We start from the raw sequence: 19180 nt of genomic DNA, 5'->3' as shown, positions 1-19180 counted from the left end.
TTCTTATTCTTCACTTGCTCTGCACACCCGCCCCCGCCCTTCCGGTTCTTTCTCTGGTCTACAGGGTCCTCACACTACTGTCTTACCGAGCAAAGAGGCTGTGGCAAAGATGATGGTGGGAACGGTCAGATAGAAAGCAAAGAAACCACCCGGAATGAAAGTGGAAGACAGAGAGAGAGAGAGAGAGAGAGAGAGAGGGAGAGAGGGAGATATTGGGCTTTTTCCTGCAAATCCCGCCATAAGCGGCTGCGTGGAACACCTATTCATCACTAACAAGGACCAAAGCAATGATGATTACAGTAACAAAGCTCATCACCGCAGCCCTTTGTAAAGAAACAGCATCTATTGAGGTTTGCATCAAGCTGGGCACAGGGCCAGGCATTCAACCATTTCCTCCCCCACTCAACCCCCAAGCAGGCCATCGCCCCCAGCTCACCAGCTGAGGGACTTGAGTTTGGGAAGCCGCCACCCAGCCACAGCACCCGGGGTGGGGGGCGAAGTCTGGCACAAGCCCACTCGGTGGGTGATGACCGCCCCCCATCTCTACTTCCTGGGGCTGTTTACCTGTCGCCTAATTACAAGACTAATGGAGATGAAATATCTCAAGGTGCAGAGGCTCTTTCTTCTCTTGACACAAAACCTCGGGGAGGCAAGCCAGCAGGTCATGACCTTTTCCTCCCTGAGGTGGCAGTCTGCCCTTTTCACCCCAGTTTCGGTTTAGAGAATTGCCCAGTCTCCTCTCCGAATCAACGCATCCAATGAGGTTGACTCACCTGATTCCAGAGGTGAAGACACCAGCGACCCAGGTAACAGTCACCGTGATTGGGCCAAGGGATGGGCACGTGACCCAGTGGGAGCCAATGACAGTTTGCTCTGGAAGTTTGGTTGGAACCGTTCGGAAAGAGACGCTTTCTACGTTCTGGGCTTGTGAAGTTTACAGGTGTAAGCTTGTGACCTGCCTTTGAAGGCAGCCCTGAAAGCAAAACCAAGGTGGGGAAAACCCTAGAGGCCAGAGAATGAGTCCAACCCTCCTGTTATGCAAATGCCACCTGTGCTCTTCATCACATGAACCAAAAAACACCTTCTCCCCGTTTTTTGTTTTATTTGTTTTTTTTTTCTTAAGACATTTTAAGATGGGTTTCTGTAATTTACACTTGAAAAAGTCCTGGCTCTTCCAAACCCACCAGAGGGGAAACAGAGAGGAGTTGACCACTTCCTCTCCTTGTCCCAGCAAGGGGCCCTGGTGGCTTTTCTTTCGGGGAATGTGGGCCCCCTTTTTTTCTCGCGCGTAGCTCAGAAGCTTTCGGTCTTTTACCCTCTGGCCTTTCTCGACCTTAGTGACCACGATCATTCTCCATCCCGGTCTCAGTCTCCTCTTCCCCCAACAGGCACTATTCACACCCTTGCTCCGGTGAGAAGACTGAGGCTGAGACGTGCAAGCTAATGTGCTCCTTTGCACAGAGCACCGGAAGCAGAGCTGGGACTCGAACTGGGGACTGACACTCTGGCCAGGGTTCTTCCTCCTTCCCCCTGTGGGGAAGCAGTGCAGCCTAGCTCTGCCGAGTATGAAACCGATTTCTTCGTTGAGGTTCAACCAAAGTCTGGGCACCAACTCGTGGAGGTCCCTCAGGCACCTCCCGGCCTCTTCAGCCCACCAGGCTGCCTCCGGATCTAACAAACGTCCACCCAAGACCTGCGCCGCACCGCCACCTGGTGGTCACATACAAAAACACACGCTCCAAGGGGCTGTCAGGAGATTGTTCTGCCCTGGGGCGGATGGGATAGGGAAAGGGGTGGTGGGATAGGGATCGATGGGGCAATTTCTAGGAATTTTGGAATCTGAGATTTGATTAGGGGCCTGAGATTCCTTCTCTGTTTCTCTGCCACACCTGTGTCTCTATACTCTTTTTTTCTCCTTGTAGTCCTTGGACACCTTTGAAACGAATTGCATTCCCTCTTTTCCTTGGCTGCCAGGATGCTCAGACCAATGTACAATCCACTACTGGCAACTAAATTACCATGTGGCAGGCATCTGGAAGAGAAGCTTAATCCCTGACTCCATATTCCTTTCTCTGAGCCTCATTTTTCTATCTTATTTTATATTTAGTTTTCTGCTTGGGCTGAGGGCATCCTTATAAACCACCTTAATTCCCCTCTTTGTGGGGAAGAGGGATGAAAAAGCAGGATTAAAAATTCAGAAAGCACTTCCTACCTTCTGCAAGCCTCAGTTTCCTCCCCTGTAAAGTGGGTACAAGAATCCCGGCCCTGTAGGGTTTTGTGTGGGTTTGGGGAGATGCCAGGTAAATATTAGTGCCTGCCTTATTTCCCATCTCTCCAACCCCCTGCCCTGGGCTCTCTGCTGCTTGCCTAGGGCAGGCCGGGATGCAAAGGGGATCCAAAGCACAGATCACTTTGCCTGCAGACCCACTCTGTGCTCTGTAGACCTACTGGGTGCCCCTGCCTGAGCCTGGCGCCCTGAGCCCAGTCCCTGTCTACCTCCTGGAAGACTTTTGGCCTCCAGAACCTTCTGCCTCCTGCCTGAAGACGCTGCAGCATTCCCAGCTGATTTGCAGAGAGTCCAGGTACATCTCATAAATAAAGTATGTACTCTTCCTGCAGAAAGGCTGCAGCGTGGCTGCGCGGGGGTGAGAAGCCTGGGTTAGAAGGAGCCACGGGAGGTGGGGAGGACTGTAGGTGCTTCTGGTCCCATACCAGCGGCGGCTTGGGGGTGGGGGGAACGCTGAGAGCCTAGGAAGGTGTAATGGGGCCAGGGTGGGGAAGAGGCTCCATGAGGGCAGGAGCTGGATGCAGCCTGTTGAGGCTGAATCTTGGTTCAGACACCTTCTAACTGTGTCCCTTAGCTTCAATTTCCTTATCTGTAAAATGGGGATAATATCAGTACCGGTGCCATTGGGCTGCTATAGCCATTGCACTTAAAGCATTTAACTCACGAGCTGGAACACAGTAAATGCTCAGTAACTGTTATATTTGCCCCGAATTTCCTTAGTCTCTTCCCCAAGAGCTTTGCATTGCTTCTGCTCTGGGGAGCAATGAGGATGGGGTTCACACTGCGCCTGAGTGCGGGGAGAGGATTACAGGCTACAGGAAGGGTAGGAAACGGGAAGAGAGGCTCAAGGCGACAGGAGCAGGTGTTTGGAACAAGAGATGAAGACACAACCACCAACGCACAAGAGCCAGACCAGTTCCGGAAAGGGGACAGCATTTCTGCAGCCATTTCTGCGCAGGTGCTTGAACTGCTTGACTGGCTTCTAAAGGACAGTGTGATCTTTGGAAGACAGAAGGAGCTGGGGACCCTGGGGACATAGATTACACCATTAGCGCGGCTGCATTGGAAGAGAGGCCTTGGGTAAGTCACTTTCCTTCTCTGGGTCTCTGTTTGTCCATCTATAAAACGGTTTCTGAGAGGCATTCCAGAAGTGTAGCATTTACACTTCAAGGTTCACAGATGCACTTCCGACAAACATACATGGAGGGCCACCTGTGAGTCAGACCCTGAGCCAAGCTCTGGTGATGCGATGGTGGAAAAACAGCAGGTTCCTCCCATGAAGGATCTTGCGAGCTGGTGTGTGTGTGGTGTGTGTGTGTGTGTGTGTGTGTGTGTGCACGCGCGCGTGCGCGCGTGTACACAACAGACAAGCAAATGAATGTATAATCTCAAACTGAAATCAGCTGTGAAGGAGCAGGACGTGGGTCAATCACGGAGTGTGTGTAACTAATGGCCTTGACTTTGACCAGGAGGCTGGAGAAGGTTTCACTGGAGACAAGAATGCTCGGGCAGGGCTGGGGGCGGCCCGGCGGTGCATCGCTGGAGGAGGAGCTTGGTGAGGGATGGACACGGAGCCATGATCAGGAAGCAGCCAAGGCAGGGCCTTGCTGGGAAAGGGAAAGAGCTTCCTCTTCATCCTGAGACCCTGAAGGGCTGTGGGCAGGGGGAGTGATGACGTCACTCGAGACGTCACTTGCATTTCGAGAGTCTTCCGGCTGGAGTGGGGGGAACAGATTGGAGGGCGCTGGCCTGGAAGCTGGAGGTCCCAGCTGGGGACGATGGAGGGAGAGACTCTGGTGGCAATTGGTGGGGTGAAGAGGACTTGGTGAAATGACAAGAGAATGCACTGATGGGGCTGCGGGCGCACTGCATCTGGGAGCGAGGCTCTGCCGGGCTCATCTCCCCCTTTCCAGTTCCCTCTGGGCCCCATCTCTGGCTCTGCCAGCGTCTGCCCTTACCGCAAAAGAGCTGAGGTGGGAGGGGCGGGGCGGATGGGGAGGCAGCGGCTGTGCTGGAGGCTGCAGGCGGCACCTTGCTCTCCACAGCAGCAGGAGAGGCTGGCTGCAGCCCCTGCTGGAGCGGCTGTGGAGCAGGTGCGGGGCGTCTGGAGGGGCTCTGTTTGCAGATGGATCACGAGATGGGATGGATGAGAATGGCACACACGCTGTCCTCCTTCTCTGTTGTCTGCACACAAAAACCCAGACAAAGGAGCAGCAGGGACACAGGGCCCAGCCCCGCAAGGAGGCAGGCCCACACAGCACGTACACACCGGGGACAAAGGAGAGGAGGACAGAGGCAGGTCTGCGCAGAACAAGGAGCGAGGGAGGGGGGAAGGCTCGCGTGACCTCGGGCAAGGCCGCCTGGTGTCTGAGCCTTGCTCTGGGCACCGTAAAGAAAGAGGCTGCGGGACACCAGTAGGCCCCGGACCTCGCCAGTCCGATGGTCTCTTCCTCAAAGGAAAACTGATCGTGGACTCCATAAATTTGAGAGTACACTTTCAGGTCCTGTGGTTGGTGGTGATAAAGAAAGTGACCGTGAATGTGGTGTGGGGTCCACGTCAACCTGCATTTAGTTAAACCAACAGCTTGGACACACACACGTGAAAGAGCAAGTGATTTGTGGATAGGACTTGCTACTTATACGCTCTGCAGACAGGGTTGGTGTCTGTGGTGTTTGTAAGACCCACTTATAATAATTTCCCAGGGCTAAGAACTCCAAGTCTTGTATAGTCTGTAATGGTCCTTCCAACTGAGAAAGGGAGAGAGAGAGAGAGAGAGAGAGAGGATGTTTACTAATCCCATAACCATGCCATGTGTTTTCTGCAATCAAATCACTTATTCTTTGGAAAGCCCTGCAAGACAGGTTGTGTTATGCCCATTTTACAGAAGAGGAAACTGAGACCCAGAGGGACGTCGCATACTGAGTAAAGGGCAGATTCAAACTCAAGTCTGCCTGACTCCCGCGTCTATGTCTTAGCTGCCAACCGAGCTGAGAGGAAGGCAGAGAAAGGAAATAAGACAAAGACCTGAGTGGCAGAGAGCCTGGCAGTCTTTAGTGAGTGCCTCCCCACTGCTGGAGAAAGATGGACGCCTGGTAATGTTGTTTGGACACCTGGATCCAGCCGTGCCTGAAACCATTATAGTGGTGGACTTATTTCTGCCACTCGAAACTGAAAAGGTCCTGAAAAAGAATAGTTATACTTCTTGTGACTTTCAATTCTCAGTCCCTGGTACAGCGTCTGGCACTCAGTAGGCCTTTTGACTTCAAAGACAAGTTGGGTCACTAATGTATATTCCCACAAGCTCCCTGAACTTCTTCCGTGATGGTTTGCTCACAGTGACTTCTGCCCTCTCCTTGACTAGGCTGCGAGCTTCTAGAGGGCAGGACTCTGCGTTACTCACCATCCTATGCCAGGTTGGCACATAGAGGGTGGAAGCTTCTCAAACTGGGGAGACCTTGGATTCATGGAGCCCAGGGTGGGCTCTGCTGAGTGGCATTGGGCCGTGGTGGGTGATGGGAGTCTGCATGATCCATTGACCCCATGGGATGTCCCCTGGGCACTCACTGTGCCCAGGCACACCAGTGGCTTCGTACTGCAGGCCCCTGTGACTCCCTGCTGACGGTTTTCTTGGGCCAAGGGCATGTGTTTGGTCTGTACCAAGGGCAGCCTGGAGGTGGCAAGGGGTTGATGCCTGGGGAGCATCCTTCAGCCATGACAGATAAGAGTTGGTGAGTAAGTACCCTGGTTTCCTGGACCTCAGGTGGGACAACTCAGGCATGTCCCACCCAGTCTCCTAGAGGGACCCCAGCAGGACTGTGTCCTAGTTGCCACAACAACTTGGTTCTTGTTATGGACTGAATTATGCCTCCCTAAATTCATAGGATGAATTGAATGTGACCCCAATGTGACTGTATTTGGAGACAGGGCCTTTATGGAGGTCATGAAGGTTAAATGAGGTCAGAGGATGGGGCCCTAGTCCAACAGGACTGGGGTTCTTATAAGATGAGGAAGAGACACCAGGGGTGTACACACAGAGGAACGGCCAGGTGAGGACACAGGGAGAAGCTGGCTGTCTGCAAGCCCAGGAGAGAGGCTTCAGGAGAAACCAGCCCTGCTGGCACCTTGATCTTGGACTTCCAGCCTCCAGAACTGTGAGAAAATAGTGGCTGTGGCTGAAGCCCCCTAAACTGTGGCGTTCTGTTACAGCCCTAGCAGAGTGATGCACTCGTTAATCCACCTCGTCTGGCTTTTTTCTCTTCCTTGTCTCACTACTTTACTCCACTCTCAGTGTTTCCTGGGATCACCTTCCAAATAAACTACATGCACTTGAATCCTTGTCTTGGAGTCTGTATCTACGGTAGTCCAGGCTCATGCTCCTGTCCATGCCTTATCTAGTGGGACTGCTGGCCTTTGCACAGGAAGGCAGCCACTGGGGGCAGGACAGAGATAAAACTGGAAAACATGAACTCTACTCGCCCATGGCAATGATCCTGAACCAATGATGTGCTTCTTGGACGGATATTAACCACTGCTGTGCATGCCCAGGGCAGGACAATAAACAGACCCCAGCAAGGCGGTGGGGCTGAGCTGACTGTGGGCCATTGCATCCTTCCTAGGGGAAGGATTGGGTGAGCGTGAATGCAGATGGTTTTTTCAGAGATCTGAGCGCGGCTTTTGGAAACAATGCTGAGTTTGAATTTCAGCTTCAACACTTTCTAGCTGGCTGACCTTGGGTAAATCACTCCCCCTCTCTGAGCCTCTCTTTCCTTATCAGATGGAGATGATGTTGACATTTCCTCAGACAATGCCCGGGGCAGGGGATGTGGGTAAAGCCCTCTGAATAGTGTCAAGTAAGTGGGCCAGGGGTTAAGTTCATTGCTTCTGAAGGTGATGACAAGGGAAGGCAGAGGTCACGGGGGGAACTGTTGAAAAGCATATGCTATTCGGGGCCACACCAAAGGCGCCTCTCCTTTGCTGTACAAGCACCTTCCCCTGAATTTAGGGAGCTCCACCCTCCCCCCAGCGAGGATGAGTCACAATGAAATTTCTATCTGAGTGAGCTGGAAGCTGCTGGCTCGGGGAAGAGCCCTCAGAGAGAAGCTCCCCTGAGGCCCCGAGGATGCACACAGGCTTGGTTAATATCTTGGCTGGAGGGCACTGGCTTTTCTCAGAGCCCTTCCTTAGAGGGTACGGCCGGTGTGGCCAGGAAGAGAGGTGGTGCTGGGGAGGCGGAGGGGGTCTGTGTGATTCGTTTAGGTAACAAGGTGATGAAGCCCATCTTGTCACCTTTCCAGAATGCCCTGACCAGGTGCAGGGTCAGGGGGGTATAAAAGGAAACGAAGCACAGAGAGGTATGTACCCCAAAGACTTGAAAAGAGGGACTCAGACAAATCCTTGTCCGCACACGTTCACAGCTGCCAAAAGGTGGAAATAACCCGCGTGTTCATCAACGGATGGGTGGACACACAAATATCCTGTATGCATATGATGGAATACGATTCATCCATAACAAGGAACACAGTGCTGGTATGTGTGACAATGTGGATAAACCTCAAAAATCTTATGCTTGGTGAAATAAGCCGGAATCAAAAGAACACATATTATATGATTCCATTTATAGAAAATAACCAGAATAGGTAAAGCCATGAGAGACGGAAAGCAGATTCACGGTTGCCAGGGCCTGGCGGGAGGGGAGCATGGGGAATGACTGCTTAGCGGGTGTGGGGTAGTATTTGGAGGGGATGAACATGTTTTGGAACTAGATAGAGGTGGTGGCTGCACAACGCTGGGAATGTGCTGAATGCCACTGAACTGCTTGTTTTCAAGTGGTTGGTTTTACATTATGTGAAATTCACCTAATTTTTTTTTTTAGGTGCAGCCGCTATGGAAAACAGTATGGAGGTTACTCAAAAAACTAAAAATAGAGTTGCCGCATGATACAGCAATCCCACTCCTGGGCATATACCCGGAAAAAACTCTAATTCGAAAAGATACATGCACCCCTATGTTCATAGCAGCACTATTCCCAATAGCCAAGGCATAGAAACAACCTAAATATCCATTGACAGATGAATGGATAAAGAAGATGTGGTACATATATACAGTTGAATACTACTCAGCCATTAAAATGAATGAAATAATGCCATTTGCAGCAACATGGATGGACCTAGAGATTATTATACTAAGCGAAGTAAGCCAGAAAGAGGAAGACAAATACCATATGATATCACTTATGTGTGGAATCTAAATTACGACACAAATGAACCTATCTACGAAACAGAAACAGACTCACAGGCGTAGAGAACAGACTGTGGTTGCCAAGGTGGGTGTGGGGGAGGGATGGATTGGGAGTTTGGGATTAGCAGATGCAAACTAGTATATATAGGATGGAGAAACAAGGTCCTGCTGTATAGCACAGGGAACTATATTCAGTATCCTGTGATGATCCAAAACAGAAAAGAATATGAAAAAGAATATATAGATCTATAACTGAGTCACTTTGCTGTATAGCAAAAATTAACACAACATTGTAAATCGACTATACTTCAATAAAATCAAAAAATTAAAAAACTTTTTTGAAAGGAGGCACAGTGGGGTAAGTGACTACTCAGAGGCACCGGGCAGGCTGATGACAGAGTTGTAATTGGAACCCTGGACTCCTGGACCACCTGAATGTCTCCAGGGGCTGTTCTAGGGATAAAGAGAAACCAGAGTCCCCTCTCCTCGACATGTTACCAGCGTCAGAATTCCCTTGGAAATCTTGGGCTGCGGGGTGGGGGGTGCAGGTATAATGAATCAGTCCAAGATTACCCAGGCTTGCAGAGCCTTATGGGAATAGGTGAGGTAACCACCCGGTCCAGCTTACAGGAGGAAACTTTATTTTGAAATGGATCTCCAGAACGATGGCGCCTCTTCCTGTTGCCATGGCAACCGGCACTCCATTATAAGCCGCTCAAGCCACTTGCAAGAGAGGCAGAAGAGAAGACATTGCCACTTCCCTTTGGGGTGCTGTCTGAGGCTCTTATCCACTTGTGGGTTGCCCGGGGCCCAGGTTAGCCCCGTAAATGTCCCCTGGAGGTTGGGGCTCTTGGTGAGTTGTGGTGAGAATGACATCTACCATGTTGGGGATGTACTCTGCCGTGTCATGGGTCTACCCGCAGGATAAGATGAGGGTTAGAGACAAGAAGGATGCCAGCTCTCGATATCAGACGAGGCGTGGATCCCAGAGGAGGCGGCAGCCGTGCCTGGAGCATAAAGGAGATGACGGAGACCACCGTGGGTCCCTCCCCTTCCCAAGATAATGGAGAATTCAAGGGAAGGTTTTGTTCACTGCAAAAGTACTCAGCAGGTGGACAGAGGAAAGGCAACGGACCAACCGAATCCCTCAGGAGAACCAGTTTGAGCTAGCCGTGATAAAGAAATTAGAGAATCAGGGACAGAGGGCAGCAGGCAGGACCACACCTCACTGCTTTCGGTACCCGCTGGACATGGGGTCCGCCCTCTCCTTGCATCATTCAGTGTATGATTCATGCTGAATCCACCTGTATTAGACACGGTGTCTTCGCAGCAAATCCACAGTAGCTTCTGATGATTATTTTGCCCCTCTCTTCTTCCCACTGCGCTCCTTGAAAAGATATCCCTAGAACCAAAGATGCTTGGGAATAGGATCACAGGATCATTATTGTTCATCTCTGAGAAGCCCCAGAGAACAGGAGAAGCGTTGAAAATTTGTGAGCGGCAAGTGCCTTGATTTTTTTCCCCCAAATGGATATTGGAAATGATGGGTGGATCCTCAGGAGGATTTGGGAACTGATTATGAACTAGGTGGTTTGGGGATACTTCACAAAGAAAGGAGTGACCCCTATGCATCCCTTGTGTTAATTTAGAACCTGTCACGCTGAACCCCATTTCCTTTTTTGTTTGTGGTCTGGTGATAGAGGGGAAAGTCGTAGACCTGTAATGACAGCAGTTTGGCTGTGGACTCCGGGCTATGCTGTGACCAGACCCCATCTTGCCTGTTCTCTTACTGTTCCACGTGAGTCTTACTTCTCTGGCAGGACTGCCAGGTTTGTCCGGGTGGAGGCAGTATTTCTGGCCTCCCTGGGATCTTCGTGGTTCCTGCAATGGCCTTGGGCTGTGCACACTGGAAATGTGCTATAGGTTTGTTGAATTGGGTCTGGATTTTCTGAAGAGCAAAGCTGGGGGTCCCAGCAAGAGGTGTGTAGTAGAGTGAATAGCTAGTAAACCTGGAACCTGAAATGGTGGCTTCAATCCCACCTGAATCCCTTACCAGGGACCTGGGCAGCTCCGGTTGCCTCTCTGAGCCTTAATATCCTTTCCGGAGCAGAGGAGATGATAAATAATATACACAGAGGGGTGAAAATGAAAGGAGATGTCATCGTATTATAGGAATAAAAATATGTTCTGAGCCCTTGCTAAGTGCCAGGCTCTGTGCTCAGCATCCCTCCCACCATGTATTCCTGCATTTAACCCACACAACCCGATGAGGAGGACTCCATTATTATCCCTACTTTGTGGACTAGGAAACTGAGTCTCAGAAAGGGAGTGAAGCTTGCCTAGGGTCATCCGCTAAGGGGCATGGACAGAGCTGAAATCTAAACCCAGGATAGCCTGGTTGTAGAGGCCACTGGAATTGTCTAGCCACAGTAGTTCTCAAGCATCGGCATCCCCCGGAGGGCTTGTTAAAACACAGATCTCTGGGCCCGCCACGCCAGCGTTTTTGATCCAGTCGCTCTGCGGAGAGGCCTGAGTGTCTCCATTCCTAGTGATGTAATGGTGCCTGTCTAGGACCCGGTCTAGAACGACTGCTCTAGGACCATTTTCCAACATTGCTACTCTAGAAAAATAGTAGGTACAAAGGAGTGGGCAGTTTGGGGGGGAAAAAAAAAGCCAATAAGAGCTGTTAGGCCAAGCGGTATAGTGGCACGAACACGGGCCATGAGGTCTCAGACATGGGTTCGGATCTTGACTCCACCATAACCACGTGCAGGGTTAATTGAGAGGCATACACCCAAGTCGTGCTGGTTAAGCACCTGGTACTCCGGCACCAGCCTCTTCGTCCTCCTATGCGCGGCTCCAGGCTTTTGCTCCCCGTGTCCGCAGTCATGCGCCGCTCTCCTCTCGTCTCTCCATCCCTGCGCGCTCGCGCTCCGCTGTCGAGTCCAGCCTGGCAAGCGTTGCCATGGCACCGCTGCTGGCTGGGACGCTGGAGGCAGAGCGCGCTGCCCGGCTCGCCCCTTTGGGCCGCGGGGGTGGCTGTGCGCTCCCCCCACGCCCGGCCGCACCCCGCCTCCCCGGCCCCGACCCCCGGGAGGGGGTAAAGGGTAGGGTGGGGGGTTGCAGAGGCGCGGTGAGGCGGGAGGAGGGCAGAGGCGAGGGCCGGGGGCAGGGCGCCTCCGCCCGCCAGCCGCTCCTGCATTAAAATTTCATGGGCGCTGCAGCAGCTACAAAGACGACGCCGGCTGCGCTCGGGGGACCAGAGGGAGGGAGGCTGCGGACGAGTGCGGGGAGGAGTTTGCGATGGGAGGCGCTTGCAGGGGCTCCCCCAGTTCTGCGCTGTGAGCTGGGGCACAAAGAGCCCTCTGCACTGGCGCCGCAGGACCGCGGACCCGAGGTAAGCCGCCGCCCCATTCTAACAGCCCTCCCTTCCCAAGCGTCCTTGTCTGCACGCTGGGAACAGCCTACTTCCCCGAGCTTGGGGTCCCGGGCAGGGTGCAGGGGTGGCAAACACTGCCTGAAGTGCCCCTCATTTGTTGGACGAAGAACCTCTCCAGCCCGCAGTTGTCAAATGAAGCCAGGACTCCGGCCTGGGTGGGGCATAGGGGAAGAGGTGGGGAGGTTCGCAATGGAGTCTAGTGCCCATGGGAGTCTTGCAGTCATGATCTGAGGGGGAACAAAGACCCTCCCCTCCCCCCGCTACCAGACAGAACAGGAGGGGTCCCCCTGGACCTTTTCCACCCACCGGAACTGGCCAAGCCTTGGAGGGACCCTCAATGGTCTCAGAACTGGAGATGGGGGATGGGATGGTGGAGCAGGGTTCTTGAGTCCCTGTTGTTTCACACCAAACCCCCCACCCCGACCCCCCGCCCAGCACCTGCCCATGCTCCACTTCTGGGACTCAAATTCCAGATGTCCAGCTTCCAAAAGGATGGAGAGGGTCGGAAAACCTCTTCATTGAGCAGAATAATGATATTGACAATGATAATAATAATACATCAGTTTATGGAGCGCTTTCTGTATGCCAGCAACACGCTGGTTGCATGCATTGTCTCAACAGTCCCAGGAGATGGTAAGAACCCCATTTTAAAGATGAGGAAATTGAGCTCCGGAGAAGGTTAGCTACACGTCCAAGGTCACACAGACAGTGATTTTGAATCTAGATATGTCCAACTCTAAAGCCTATGTTACATCCTTAAAACGGTCTGGGGAGACCTCAGAACCCACCAGCTGCCCACCTATTCCTCCCCAATACACTCTCTGGAGAGGCTGGGAATTTAGGAGTGAGGGGGTCAGATCTCTCCTCTCCCCCACCGGAGGCTCGGCTAGAGAAATTGCTTCTCTGCAGCGAAAGGGGAGGCCAGGGGCCTAGATTCCTCACCGTCATCCCAGACTCCAGACTAGTGGCTGCCCTGCTCCGGGATCGCTGGGGCGCACACCCCACTGCAGTGCCGCGGCGGGAAGCGGGGGCGGGGAGGGGGAAGGTGGTAGTGCGGGGAGAGGTGGGGAGAGAACGGCTTTGTTTTTCTCGGTGCCAGCCTCAGTCTGAGTGAGGCCCAGAGCCAAACGCTCATTCAGGCTACGGTGCTCTACCTTCCAAAGCGCAGTGCCATTTGGGAGCGCCTGGGAGCTTCGCGATTGCCTGGGCTGGTGGGGGAGGGGAGGGATGAGTAATTTCTCTTGACAGACTGGGAAACCTGAGGACAGAGGTTCTCAGACTTTAGGGGCGTTGCTTCGGATACGCAGATGTCCAGGCCACGTGGCCAGGGGGATGAGTCAGCAGGACTGGGGTGGGGCTGGGCATCTGCATGTTTACTCAGATCCCCTCCTCTCCTCCATCATGCAGAGGATCAGACCTCTCCCCTCACCCCAGCCCAGAGCCATGTAGCACTCTGGGCAAAAAGGTATCCTCGGGGACACTTGAGCAGTGGTTAGCTTTGAGTTTGGTTAATTTCACGATGAAAGCATTTTAAGGGTAACATCTCCTATGCCTTCCTTGCCCACCTATTTTATTATTTAATGACCGTTGCCACTGAGTAAGTTTCTGAAATCTACCCTATATCCTTCTTGCTGCATTTTTGGCCCATCTCTCCACTCCTTCAGGGAGGAGAGCGGTGAAGTCTTCGGAGCCCCCCAAAAGGAAGCATGACTTCGTACCACGAACTTTAGAAGAAACACTCTCTATGCTGGCATTCAAAATGAATTCAAAAATGTAATTTTTTGGTGATCTTTAAAATGACCATAGTGAGTTTAATAGGATGCATGATAACTAGAAGATTTGCAAACGACTGAAAAAAAAAAGAGATGAAAACTCCATAATGTCGTTACCCAAGAATAACTACTGTATTTACTATTTTCACATATTCCCCTGCAGTATATTTTCTATTCCTGAAGATACTAATTGAAATTGTGCTCTATGTATACTGCTTTTAAAACGTTACATCAGAGGTGTTTCTCTGTTTTTATGCCCTTGGCAGAAATCATTGTAAGCGGGTTGGTGTTTCCTTATTATTGGTCCTGACAGTTTGTGTTTTTTTTTTTTTTTTTTTTTGGTACGCGGGCCTCTCACTGCTGTGGCCTCTCCCGCTGCGGAGCACGGGCTCCGGACGCGCAGGCTCAGCGGCCATGGCTCACGGGCCCAGCCGCTCCGCGGCATGTGGGATCTTCCCGTAACAGGGCACGAACCCGTGTCCCCTGCATCGGCAGGCGGGCTCTCAACCACTGCGCCACCAGGGAAGCCCCCTGCCAGTTGTTTTTAACATCTCTGCGTTTAAGATCCTTTCTCTGGACCTGATCCCTGCTTCCACCCGGGGCAGGATTCTGCTCTTTGAATTGGTCCCTCCTGGATGCATTGCAGTGTGGTAGAAAGAGAAGGCATCGAGTTACACGGATCTCTGCGTGAATCCTCCTCCCCACCTACACGGTGTCAATTTCAGGAGGAAGTAATTGCCTTTCTCAGAGCCTCAGTCTCCGCATCTGTCAAGTGAGAATCATAATCTCTGCTTTAAAAGGCTGTTGTGAGGCTCTGAACCAGCGTGTGTAAAGTGCCCGACACCCAGTAAAGACATTGCTGCTTTAGTGCATCAACTATCAGCTCAGGTCACTTCTACCGCCCCTGAATCTTGTAGAGAAAACTTCGTTATTTGCTTTTATTTGTACGGGGCTGTCGGTTCCTCTCCTGGGTGAAACTCAGGCTGTTCGAGCAGCAACGTTTCTGGGGCATTGGGGCCGTAGTGCAGGTTCAATGGGCTGGTGAATAACTTAAAGGCTAGTCCTTTGTTTGGAAAGGATCCTTCCCCGTGTCTCTGAGGCCTGGCTCATCTGTCAGCTGGAGCTCCGTGGAACAATAGCCAGCGATACTCAGGGGCAGAGGCAAAGGCCGGCTGAGGGTGACATGTCTCCTCATCCCTCTCCAGGCTGATTGGATCAGATGAGGCAGGTGTCCCTTGCTCCCTTGTTGTGCCAGGTGGGCCCCTCTGGAAGCTACCAGGTGAGTCATGGAGGGGAGGGAGGGGCTGAGCTATCCTGTACTCAGGGGTGTGGAGTAGATGATTAATGGTAACTGACTCCAGCTACCATTTATTAACCATTTACCAAGGTTCTTGCTGGGTGCTGCCTCTTGGAGACCCCACAATAAGGCTGGGAATTGGGCATTACGGATGGGAAACTGAGACTCAGAGAGGTGAAGTGACTAACTCAGGGTCACACAGCATGTTAGTTGTAGAGTCAGGATTTGAACCTGGAACTAGTATGGCTGTGAAAAGTGTCTGTGCACCTATTACGCTACGCCACCTCCTCTCCTAAAAGTGAACATAATCAGTTGCCTCAAGACTACAGAAGCCACTGGAATAAACTGACCCAGATGGTTTAGCAATCATCACGGATTCCCTCACAGTAACACTAACACTGATGACTATTGTTTGCATTTGACACATCCCTTCCTCAGGTCTTTTCTCCTTTAACCCCCACCCCCATATCTGAACAGGAGCCTTCTGCCCCTTAGGGGTTCAACAGGCCTGGTTAGAATCCAGAGGCATCATTTTCTAGCTGGGTAATCGTGGAGCAAGGCACTGGACTCTGAACCTCAGTTTCCTCATCTGTAAAATGGGAATAAAAACCCCACTCCTTGTTTTGTCAGGTAAAGGCATCCCCCACCCGCAGTTCGGGGGCTCCCTTGTTTGAGGAAGAGGTGAATACTGAAGCTCCTCTTTTGTGTAGGCTGCATTTGAATACTTTGTGAAACTGCGTTCTGCGCATGCGCAGAAGCCTGTTCCTGTGCGAGTCTCCTGCAAGGCGCCCTGCACATCCGCTTATTCCCAGGAACTTCCGTTATGTCTCAGCACTCACTCGTCCAAAGCAATTTAGGCCAACGTCCTTCCTACGCCTCAGCTCTCTGAGCAGCTATTTTATTCCAGAGTCAGGGAAATAAAAAACAACCCCAAACCCAGAGGGATCCTAAAATGCAACCAAATGCATGTTTCCCTGGCAGCTGGTCGTCTGTTACCAGGAACAGCACAGATTTTAGGGGAAAAAAATGAGTATCCATGGATGGTATTAATGAGCACTGTGGACAACGGTAGTCATAATAATATGAGATCATAAGAGAATGCAAGCTAATAAATAATAGTCATCATCTCATGTAATCCTCACAACAGCCCTGTGTGGTGGGCACCATCATTATCCCCATTGCGTGGATAAGAAGACCAGCCCAGGGAAGCAGCGGATTTGCTAGAGGTGGCAGAGCAGGATGGGAAGCCACACCGCAAAGCCTAAGTCCTTTCCAACACATTTGGATGTTTTGGTTGGCCTTGGCCCCACCAAGACACCTCCTGGTTTCTCATTTCACTTCTGATCTGCACCCGAGGAGATCAGTTTTGGCAAATGCTGTGATTTCAGAATAGGACCCTGGCATCTATTGTCCGATGTGCCCATGGCTACATCTTTATCCCCCCATCCCTCTTTCTTTCTCTCTCAATGACAGATGGAGGCATCTCCCTGTCCACCCATGTGGTACCAGACACATTCACGTGGCCACCAGGACCCTAACAGCATCAAAGGAGTAACTAAGGTGACCCTTCCTCTCCTTCTGTGCACCCCTGGGGGTGATGGAGACCAGCCTCATGCTGTGTGGTCAGGTCCACCACGAAATCCACACACACAGGAGACCTTGTGGATTTCAGCAGTAGGAGGGACCTCTAGGATTCTCTGGTGTCCAATCCCTGGATCGAAGCTTTCCTGATGGGGCCCCCGACCTTGGCTTGAAGTAGGGGTGGGGTGGAGTCTGTCTGGGCTAGTGGGAGCTGAGATGCTAGGACCCGGGAGCCCACCACCAGGTCCCTGTGTGGCCTTCGATCTGACCCTTCTTGATTCTTGCCGTCCGTCATCGCATCTAAGTGAGTTTTGAAAAGCGAACTATATTGAGGTATAATTTACGTGCAGTAAAAATACACCCATTTAAAGCATCAATGTGTTTCGATAACTGTATACACCTGTGTAGCCACCACGACAATCAAGATATGGAACATTTTCATCACCCTAAAATGTCCCTCTGCCAATCCCCTCCCAGCCCCTGCCCCAGGAAACCACTGACCTGCTTTCTATGCCTATAGATTTGACATTTTCCCTAACGTTTCATTGTTAGGGAATCTTCTGTTCTTGGCTTTTTTTGCTCAGCATAATGTTTTTGAGGTTCATACTGTTATCACCTGTGTCAGTAATTCACCCTTTTTTTGTCTAACTTCATGGAGGCATATCATGTAACTTACCCATTTCAAGTGTGCAATTCAATGTTTCTTTTTCGTAAATTTACCAAGTTCTGTACCCATCACTACACATCAGTTTTAGAACATTTCCACTGGCCCAGTAAGATCCCTCACCCCCACTTACGGTTAAACCCAGCCAACTCCTAACCCCTGGCAGCTGGTAATCTGCTTTCTGTCTGTACAGGTTTGCCTTTTCTGGACATTTCATATAAATGGACTCGTACAGCATGTGATCTCTTGGGCCGGGCTTCCTTCACCCTGTATAATATTTTCGAAGTTTATCCTTGTCATAGTGGGTAGCAATAGTTTGTTCCTTTTTACTGGTGAGTAGATTTCATTATATGAGTGTACTACAGTTTATTTATCCATTCACCAAGACAGGGGATTTAAATTTAATCCGTGCCTCCTAAGTGGGGTGTATACACCCCCCGCCCCTGGAGACATATAATCCTGAAGGATAAACATGGCCCATATTTCTGGGACATCAGTGTTACACAAAGATTTACTCCAAGTTTAAATCATTAACTGGGGGAAATAATTTTTGGAACATGCACTGTGTGCCAGGCACTGGCTAAGCCTTTGAGAATAATTAACTTTGAGTCATACATCGGGTACGTGGGGTTTGGAAGCCATAATCTCACCCATGTTTTGTTTGACCTCAGAGCCCTTTATACCCTCCTAGACAGCTGTCAGCTTGATGCAGGAGCTAAAGTGCCCCTTGAAACCCCTATTGCCTTATTCATAACAGGGATTCTGGGTCCACAGGGTGAGGGGAAAGGGTTTTTGTGTTTAAACAATGTTCCTCTGAGCAATGCAGGGTCTCTTTACAGAGTGCAGCAGGTTCCTGGGATAGAGGAGAAAGAAAGGGATTTCCGCTTTCTTCGGGACCACACGGGGAAGCAGCCTTGCAGATAAGTATTCAAACTTAGCAGCCCACAGCCTACCAGCCTGCCCTCTCCTGGTCCGTACAGGAAAGTACAGCATCCCCAAATCCCCAAGTCGGGGGAGAAATCAGTGCTGCGGCTCATTCACTTCTGTGCCACAAAGAAAGAGCTTGTCCCCATTTTATGGGGCCCCAGAAAGTAATTTTCCTACCCCACTTTTGGCATCAAGGCTAGAATTTTACAAACTCCACCATCGGGAACTTCTGAGGAACCGAGTTTAATGACTTCATCTTGAGCACCTGTAGATCTGGTGTCAGAAGGAGACTGGGGACTCCTGGTGATTCGGGCTGGCCCTTCCCTTCTCAGTTCTGACCCTCTGTCATCATGTTTATAAAACTTGGCTAGGACCCCTTTGCCTGGCAGTCAAGTGGGGACCTTGGCACTGTGACCCTATGGCATGTGCTTCGCCATGTAAGTGTCTGAGTACAGCTCCAGGTCTGGACCCATGCCCTAAGTCCAGGTGCTGACAGCAAGCTCTGAGAATATGCCAAGAGGGCCCCTGACTCTCCTGGCGCAGGTCTGCTAGTGGACTGGAGACCTGGGGTAGTCATCAAAGAGCCCCAGCCCACCATCTGACTCCCCAAGCTTTTCTTTTTCTGGGGCATCAGAAGAGAGAATGGGAGATGAGGGCGGGGCCATAAAGATAACTGAGGCTGAGCCGAAGGGCACTTCCTCCGTCCCATCCACTGCTTCAAACTACGGGTTATTACTGTGTGCTTTGGGTGAGTGTCCAGACGGGCTGGGCTCCACAACTCAGAGAGAGGGGGACAGACTTTCCACGGCTACACGCGATGCCGGAGCTGGGACCACATGTCCAGATTCCCGGCTCTGTTTGCCTGTCTCACTCGAGCTGTTTCCCCTTTCTCTGGGGTCACATTCCGCTGCCGGCAGGGAACAGGGAGGCGGCTGAAGGGAGCCAGGGGTGTTCTGGGCTGGGAGGGAGGGAGGG

At 51.5% G+C, this 19180-nt stretch overlaps 1 long non-coding RNA gene across 1 annotated transcript; it reads left to right on the top strand.

Moving 5' to 3' along the window:
• The first annotated feature begins 11436 nt into the window (after positions 1 to 11436).
• LOC138842945 (uncharacterized) lies at positions 11437 to 19164 on the top strand. The gene is made up of 5 exons (XR_011377959.1): positions 11437 to 11632; positions 11750 to 11922; positions 14942 to 15015; positions 16507 to 16593; positions 18118 to 19164. It is a non-coding gene; the product is annotated as an uncharacterized lncRNA (long non-coding RNA).
• Positions 19165 to 19180: the final 16 nt, after the last annotated feature.

The sequence above is a fragment of the Globicephala melas genome, chromosome 13 (assembly GCF_963455315.2).
Source record: "Globicephala melas chromosome 13, mGloMel1.2, whole genome shotgun sequence".
Classification (NCBI taxonomy): domain Eukaryota; kingdom Metazoa; phylum Chordata; class Mammalia; order Artiodactyla; family Delphinidae; genus Globicephala; species Globicephala melas.
This window is presented reverse-complemented; position numbering and strand designations above follow the sequence as displayed.